This window comes from Misgurnus anguillicaudatus, chromosome 22, assembly GCF_027580225.2.
Source record: "Misgurnus anguillicaudatus chromosome 22, ASM2758022v2, whole genome shotgun sequence".
In the NCBI taxonomy this organism is placed as follows: Eukaryota; Metazoa; Chordata; class Actinopteri; order Cypriniformes; family Cobitidae; genus Misgurnus; species Misgurnus anguillicaudatus.
In genome coordinates this window covers 42,488,525-42,497,210 of record NC_073358.2, presented here as the reverse complement: position 1 = coordinate 42,497,210, position 8,686 = coordinate 42,488,525, and the positions used below count along the sequence as shown (strand labels likewise).

Here is an 8,686-nt window from a genome sequence, read left to right as displayed (position 1 = left end):
ATTGGTTGCTTAGGGTGCCTGTAGACTAACCCTTGTTAAAGCTATTACTAGTCTCACGAGATCAACGTCCTTTCTCTCTTAGTATTTATAATTTCGCAATAACAAACGTGCTTTCTAACTTGACGTCTGGACGCTGACCGCGTCCCCGTGGTAACAGCCCTCAATTATCCATGATTGGCCTACCCGTGGGAATATTTAAATTACCCCTTTGCTCTGATTGGCTGGTGGGCGGTCTGTGGAGCCGTGAGAGTCCGCACCGTTCCGGGTTATTGTCAGTCTCAGCAGCCCGGCGCAGGGGAGAGGCTCAGTGCCTATCAGTGTTTCACAGAGCCGCGGAATACAGGCAATTTATTCAAGTAAGCTTATTAAATCTTTCCTGATGTCAATGTGAACAACAACCGCAATCATTGGAGCCTTCCAGAGGAACAATTAAACGGACACCGGAGTTGAAATCGCTACAGAAGGTTTCCGAGAAAAGGGGATGAGGAGAACCGCTGGAAGTGAACGCTGATTTCTCTTCTCCTGGATTAAACGGCGTACATTAAATTCTTGCACCTGCTCTCACATTAAAGGAATATCGCCTTAAACACAACAGGGGCTTTGAATTATTTTACGTGGATGAAATCACTCTTGATTGTATACGCCAAAGTCTGTTCGTTGTTTGGATTTAAGGACATTCGCGAATCGCAGTTTATTTAATCGCAAAGCACTTATTTATTTATCGACTTCGCGTCGGCAGAGTAAGCTGTCGTTTTTACTGGAGTTTGCAGTTTCCTATTAAGCCTTACTCGGATATTTATCCAGTAAGTAAACGGGTAAAAGGGTCCTAAACGACTGAATCATTTACGGTTGGTCAAAACGCAGTTAACGGAGCGCAGCTGACACGGCGCTTTTTGGGAACAGCTCCTCACTTTGGTCCGCTATCGTCTATAACAAAAACACACTGGATTCATCAAAAAGACAAAATCTTTTTTAATACCACTAACGTTAGCAAGCAAATGAAAATTTGCCAACGAGCCAGCCGAAGAAGCTGTTTCTGGATGACTTTTTACGCGTGAGAACAACATAAAAAAGGAAATAAACTTTATAATAAATCGACTAAATTTACCAGGGATTATACCTTTTTTACTTCACCCGAGGACACAACGAGATTTTATTGATTTGATTTTTTTCGCTTATTCTGCTCGTCCGACCGCTACATCGTACCCACAGTCTCGTCGGCACGAACCTGCATGGACCTCTAGTCAGCAGCACCACAGAGCGATTTATGGTAAAAAAAATCTCTCTTCATCATTTCTCTACTATTCTATTTTTGCAACGAATAATGCATAATAATCATCATTTGTCTTGCTGATTTTTAGTGTCCAGCTTTTATAATTTACGTACATTTTAGTCAGTCAGTAGTGTGCACTTGTGTACACTTGTGTACGCGCTACAAACATTTTGCTCTACAACCATACTTTCGTCACAAAATCCATAGTTCTACAATTAAACATTATTTTTGGATGTCTTTGTAACATATATGTCATTATATTTATGTCAATAATTGCAAATATCCAGTTACCTCAGTTTGATACTATTAGCAATAACTTAAGTATAGCCTACTGTACGGCCGAATGGTTACCATGGTGCACATTAGTAATAAAATACATTTTAAATGCACTAGTCGCATAGTAAAGTCGCAATTATGTAAAAATTTGTCTCGGGTATAAGGTAGCAAGGTCGCCTTTGACTAGTTTGTGATTTTTATAAATGATTAGCTTCATTTGCATAACGTTGTACTTCTGTGGGAAATATAATCGTATGAGGTGATATCGGGGGTGTGCTGGGTCTATAGCAGAACCATACAACCTTTGTTTCAAGGTTCTACCTGCAATAAATAAAGGAAGTGCAGTAAAGAAAAAAGGTGTCGGGGGCTAAATGGCCCCAGGACGCGCTTTGATGTGCGCTACGGGTGTTTTAAAGAGTGCGACAGGATGAATGCTCTCAAAGCATAAAATCTGGTTACAGCGTGATGGCAGGCTGGATAATCTGAATAAAAGATGTGAAAGTCTTTACCAGCACACCCTTATATAAGTTTTACCACTGAGTGTGTGTCTGTCAATGATTTGCTTTTTGGCTACGAAATTTAAATAGTGGTGTGGTAGTTTAGATTTGGTCTGGTAGGTAAAGTTTTGAATTCAATGATTATTATTTTTTCTCTTAACAAATGCAGGTTGCTTCAGGTCCCTGTGTCAGGTGTATTGTATAAAATATTTTGGGTAAAAACTTAAGGGTGATATAGTTTTAAAGGGTGAGTTTTAGGAACATTGGAAAAGTTTATTAAGTTAAAAGCTTTGAATGTTGTGGGCTCATTTGTATGGTGTGATTGGTCATCATCATTTTCGTGTATTATCCTAACACTTCATGTCAGCCTTTACCGTGGATCGTTTGCACTAGCAAGCATTTTCCAAGAACTGAGGTTTTGCATGTGCTATCTCTTGAAATCTAATCAGTGAATACTCTTTCAGGGACACTGGCTAAAGTACAGCCCCAGGTTTGATTTGGCTGTGAACACAGGTCAGTTGGTCTGAACAAATCGTGTTTTTCCCCCTTCCTTCATAAGATAGCCTACTTTAACCCCCCATTTGCGTAGTTAGCAAAAACGTTTATTCTTGAGATGTTACTGTGTCCATAGAGTCCATGGTTCTTAAACAATCAATGTATGATGTATATAAAGCCTTTAGAAGAATTGAGGTGGTAGTAACTACTTAATGCGTGCAAGGTAAATGAATGCAAGCAGTTGAACATTGCAAAATTAAGTAGCTCAAAAGGCAAATTTTGATTTGGTTGAACATGCATATCGATTCCCAGAACTTCATTTTCTCCTCATACATCACAACGTAGTCTCTCAGGCCCCTCTTGTCATTTCTCTGCCGCTCTGACTAATGCGATTGGCCCCCTGCTCCACAGTGGACGCTTCACTTTGCAAGTCATCACTCTGGAGGCTTAGTGCTCTGGCTCTTAGCTTGGATCCAGCATGTGGCCTTCCTCAGGGCCTGGCAGCCTCATTACCCCAGCAGAGTCCCTCACTCTGAGGGCTATGACTCCCTCCACCCGTGGAGACGGCACCTGTCAGGGAGTATGCTCACCACTCTATTGAATAAAACATTCAGTGATGTACGAGTGGAAAGGTTCACCTCCGGGGGCCAGAGTTGCCTCATTTCCTACTCCTGCTGCACATCCGTGACCCGCTGAGCAAATTGGCCCGGTATTAGCTCTGTGGCTCGATCTCACCTAAACAAATAGAGCTTCCAGCATAATGCTAATCTCAGCTGAGCCGAGTGTGTGTGGGGGAGACGGGGAGATAGCTGGTGGGGAGATGGTGTGGTCTAATATTTAGGTCACTGAATGACGTTACTGTCGTTTCTCATTTTTCTTAGCTTATTACATTTTTTCTGTTTCTCAGTTTCTTGTTTTTGTTGACTTTATACACATTTATCTTAGTCACATTGGCAAATGCGTAGAGAAATGTTGGAGCTTAAGCGTTGGAGACGTATTTTGTTGCATAGGTGCAACAGAGGTAATTAAGAACAGGTTTATAACTGATGTCAAGATGTTTTAGTAGGATTCGGCCCTGAAAGCCACCCAGAAATGCAGTTTATTTTATCGGCGTCAGCAGAATGGGTTCTCTTGATGGGGAAACGCAATTTGGGTGCGATTCAACCTCTGCCGACTGTATTGAATGAGAAAGATCTTAGTGTGATTAAATCAGGAGTGAATTTCCAGAGGTATGAAGTTAAGCTCAGACCCGTTTTACCGTTTCTGCCCTCACTGCAGATGTTGATTGATAGTTTAATTTTGCTAGGATATTATTAAAGAAGCATACACTGTTCATTTGAATATAGAGATAAATGTGCAGATTGATTGATTGATGGCCATGGGGTGATATCACTCAACCGTTGTCTTATTAACGAGAGCTGGGGAGAGAATGAGGGCTTATTTTATGAATTTTTTTTATATTAGTAAAATTTTAATTTCCTGCTTTATATATTAACATATTTTCCCTATCATATCTTAACTGGTATTTTCCCAGTGAAGTTTCCCGGTTGTATAATCTAACTTAAAGCATAACTGGAAAACAGCAAGATATTTCTCTGTGAAAATCAATAACAGTGAGGAAAAAACACCAGCTGGCTCACACATGCTTTTTTTCCATTCTTCAACCATAAATAAGCTTTTACAATAACACTGCTTTCAAAGCGGCAGTTGACACATGGCCTAAAACAAGCACTCTTGCATTTCACCCCTTTTTTTGTTCCCGGGGGGTTGGTGGAGCGGTTAGTTGGATGGATAGGGCGGGTTATGGTCCTTGAGCTTATCTCTCTGGAGTGTCCAAACAGTGGGTCATTAGAAATCAACATCTCTCTCTCCCTCCCTCTCTCTCGCTGCTCGGGGCAAAGTCTCTTTCTAATATAGTTTTGTCATCATATGACTGCTAGTCCCGCATAGTCAGATCTTTAGTCTGGACTGGACTTCATGGCAGATTTCATTAGCCAAGAACTGGTCAAGGGTGTCTGACATGTAACGCAACCAATCACAGTTTGTTTGGTTTTGAGGCAAACCGTTAAAAAAAATGTGACAAATTCTATTCCTGGAAATTCAGTAGTCAATGAGATTGACTTTAAAACTCTGTTTAGCAGTCATTTGACAAAAGCGTGCTTCTTTAGCTCAACTGGTAGGGCATTATGTCAGCAGTACATGATAAAATGTATACCTTGTTGTAATGCACTATAAGTTGCTTCAGATAAAAACGTCCACCTAATTCGTCAATGTAAATGTAACCCTGAAAGTGTTCTCCAGTTTTGTGTGCCTCATGCATCAGACATTCAGACAGCAATTCATGGGATTGACATCTGAGGCCAAGACTGTATGACTATGATTGAAGTGTAATACTTTTGTTTACAGAGGAAACACCTCTACGCCCATTAATTTTGCTGCAGTTTAATTCTGTAGTTACTTTTTGTTAATGTGTTTGAGGTCATTGCCATTCAAACGCTTGGACGTTCTATATTTGCTTTTTTGAGGTTCAGTTGAATTTTAACAGGTTGTGGGTGAGTTAGGACCTGATGTCGACCTTGTCCCAGATTCAGCTGTCGCTTATGGTATTGTTCAAAGTGGCAGCCCTGATGTCGGCACACCAGCACAAGAAAGTGTGTAAACCTGCAGGTTCCTTTTGCCTTCACCACCAGAATTGGTCTCCTTCATCTTGTGCATTTTTGAAATCACCGGTACTTTAAAAAACGAATAGACCAATTTACTGCAGCTGCTGCGAAATATAGAATAGAAAAGAGTGTCAAAAGAAAATGTCTTTGTTAGTTGTGAAAGTGCGGTGAATGGATTGTGAATGCTCCTGTCTCTCCGCTCTCCTACAGAGCTCCTCCTGCGAGTATTGAGCACTAAGAAGGTGCAATTGTTCTGGAAGAGCTATTATATCTGTGCCCCTGGTAATCCGCAATTTCAATCCTCTCTCCCCCTCTTCGTTCCCCGAGCCGTTCGTACAATGCTAATGTTCCCAACATCTGTTAACGTGCAACACCTGCGGTGGAGACTGTTTGATTTTCTTCTTTATGGCATTCCTGTCTCCCCTGTTGCTACATAAAAGGCTCAGCCTGCGTCGCTTTCATAGGTGATATTGATTAAAAGTGTCGGGAAGAAAACCCGAGCATGGAACGGGTGTCGGGATGCGGCGCTTTAAATGGAATTTTAGGCTAACGCGCGTTGCTGTTGTTTACTTGACCTTTGCTTTGCTGCGTTTTCAATTTTACCAGCTTTATCCTTATCCAGATGAGACGGTGAGCTGCGGTTTGTTGATTTAGCCGTCCCATCTCCGACACCTCGGCATTTTCAAGGAGACGATGATTACTCGACTTACTCAACGTCTTTGCTTTCTTTACAGATAAATTGGAATCGTTTGACCTTCCAAGTCATGCTAAAAAAATTCTTTATTACACGCTGGCTGAGTGAGGATAGTTGTATCTTTTGAGGTTCAAAGTCCCGTCAAACTCTCTTTGAGCATCTAAGGGAGCTGCTTTTTCATCTTTTTAGGGTGAAGGAGATACCTGTGGACATGTTTGTCATTTAATGGTTCTGAGAACAGAAGAATGGAGATTAAATGGTGTATGAATTCAGCTCAAGACTTCAGAGCCTTCAATAAGACGCCCGTTCTGCTTCGTAGCTAATCACGCTTGCGAACAGGAATCTTATCAATGTTGCTTTCTCCACGCAGACCGTGAGCTTATAAAGCCCCTTTGAAGGGCAAATTGTTCTTCCTAAAAAAACAAACGGCTGTGTAATCGGCCTTCTAGGCAGATTGATTTCCTGCTGGTGACAGTGGGGGATGCTGGGAAAGTGGCCCTGTACGTTACTCCTGAAGGACTTAAAAGTTTAGTAGGGCATCAATCATTGCGAATTACGGGGAGTGTGTTTTAAAGAACTTTTTCAGGAGAATTCATAGGGCATCCTGTTCTTTCTCATAACGGGAACAGTTCAATTTCAATGAGTTACTGCCTCTTGTTTTCAGTTACCGAGTCTGTACTCTGCTTTCAGGGCAGCTCTGTTATGTGCCGTTGCAGATATCTTTGTTCTTTCCCCCATTTTTGCAACAAATTTGGGCAATATCCTCATTCGCGTACCCTCCCATGGTTTATTTCATCATTGTGTCATGCTGTAATGAAACTAGCGTTGCAAAAGAAAGGCTGTGGTGTTTAAACTATATTTCTTACCATCGCTAAACTTTCACCCAAATGTTGAAAGGTTCTTGTAATTACTCACTCTCATGTTGTACCAAATGTGTATGACCTTTATCTTCCAGTGATCACTATATGTTTATTAAACTGTTTTCCATACATACTTCCATCATGGCCGTAGCCAGGGTTTGAAAAGTAGTGAGGTCCAGGGGTAAGAGTTAACAAAAAATGCTGTCCAAGTGCACTAAAATACACTTTAAGTACATCTAGTAGTACACCAAAGTAGACTTCAACTCCTAAACTGAATTAAATAACAAAGCCTTTTTCATGGCCTAAATTTGGAATATTTCAATTAAACTGTTCTTCATCTTTTTATGTGTTTATTTTCTACTGTTTTTAGTGTTTGAATCGTTTCTTACATCATGATGATTATTGCGTGTGTCTTACCTAATGTAGTATCATGTCAGTAATGATCTGCCCATGCTGAATGATGTGCCATTACAATTTCGGTGCTGTCACCCCGTGCCCGTGTTGCCAGATATTAGTACGAAAACAAAAAAGTACAGTTAAGTTCAGACCTTGTCTTTCATAAATAAATTAGAGACATCGCAAACACATACCTGCATTTTCTTTATAAATTTCCCAAAATGTCACATTAATTACTAAAATAAATATAAAACATTTTTTACAATGGGATCTGGCAACACTGCGAATGCTGCAGCTGCCAGCGTCTACTTGCTACTTGAGCTCATCTCCGTCATTTTACGCAAAACTACTGTATACAGTAAACTGTCCAAACTTAATTATATATGTGGATGCCAATATGAGTAGTTTAAAAGTATTAATTATCAAATTTTATTTTTTATATGAAAAATTTTCAGAGGTTTGGACCTCGGTGGCCTCATAGCTGGCTACAGGCATGACTTCCATACATACTATACTGTCAGAAAAACAGGTCAAAAAAGGTCCCTAGCTGTCACTGGGCGGTACCCTTTTTAAAAGTACACCTTTGTACCTACCTAGAGAGTTCATATTACTATCTTAGAAGTACAAAAGCAAATATTGGTACCGAATGTATATCTGTTCCTAAATGGTACATTGGGGGCGGTTTCCCAGACAGGGATTAGACTAGTCCTAGACTAAAATAAATGTAAGAGCTGTCCAAACTGAAAACAACTAGCACTGACATATCTTAAAATACTTCAGTGCCCTTTGTTTTGCATCAAAAAGCCCACAAGTAATGTTTTTAGAAAGGCATGTTTGATAAAACTAGTTATATTTCCTAATTGAACTAATGCCTAGTCTTGGTTTAAGCTAATCCCTCTCCGGGAAACCACCCCTAGGAGATTTTAACGGACACTACCGCCATTTTTGACCATATTTTTTCTAACAGTGTACAAATATTTTACTTCATGTTCCACAGGAGGAAAAGTCACACACATTTAGAATGACATTACCAAGCAATTTTCATATTGGCTGTTAAGGGAAAAAACAGACTTCTTGTGTTTCCTATGCTGACTTTTACCATTTACACATCTGTCATGAGTCCAAATCCTTCTTATCTTATCCTGGATCAACTGCATTGAGAGTCCCTGATGACCTCTAAACTATGTCAACCTTGTAGTGGTAAAGAACAGTGTTGTTGCATGAACGTATAAGGGGCTCAGATGCAAAAGCCGCTAAACACTACCCCAGTCTAAGATGAGATAATGATATTGATAGAAAGACGATGGCTTTCTGCAGCACAAAAACCCAAGGGTGCTATGTTCTTATGGAGTGGAAAGTTCTCCTAATCCCCTGAAGGGTAAACGAGCTTTGCTTAAAGTCAAAACTCAATTATCCCCCATCAGTTCGTCATCTTCGGTTTATATCATTCTTATGTATAGGGCTTTTGAAAGAAGCACACATGCACAGCAAATGTCTTTTGAAAATGCAACTGATCTTATTACTGTGTACAA

At 40.3% G+C, this 8,686-nt stretch overlaps 1 protein-coding gene across 4 annotated transcripts in view; it reads left to right on the top strand.

The window, feature by feature from the left end:
• Positions 1–228: 228 nt before the first annotated feature.
• The window catches only part of fam222aa (family with sequence similarity 222 member Aa), a 63,403-nt gene continuing 54,945 nt past the window's right edge, over positions 229–8,686 (top strand). For 3 of the 4 annotated variants that reach the window (XM_073861220.1, XM_055198675.2, XM_073861218.1), the window contains exon 1: positions 266–1,270. The gene's annotated coding sequence lies outside the window, so the exon portion shown is untranslated. Of the gene's footprint in view, positions 1,271–8,686 lie in introns of all 4 variants that reach the window. The other variant, XM_073861219.1, reaches the window with a different exon arrangement.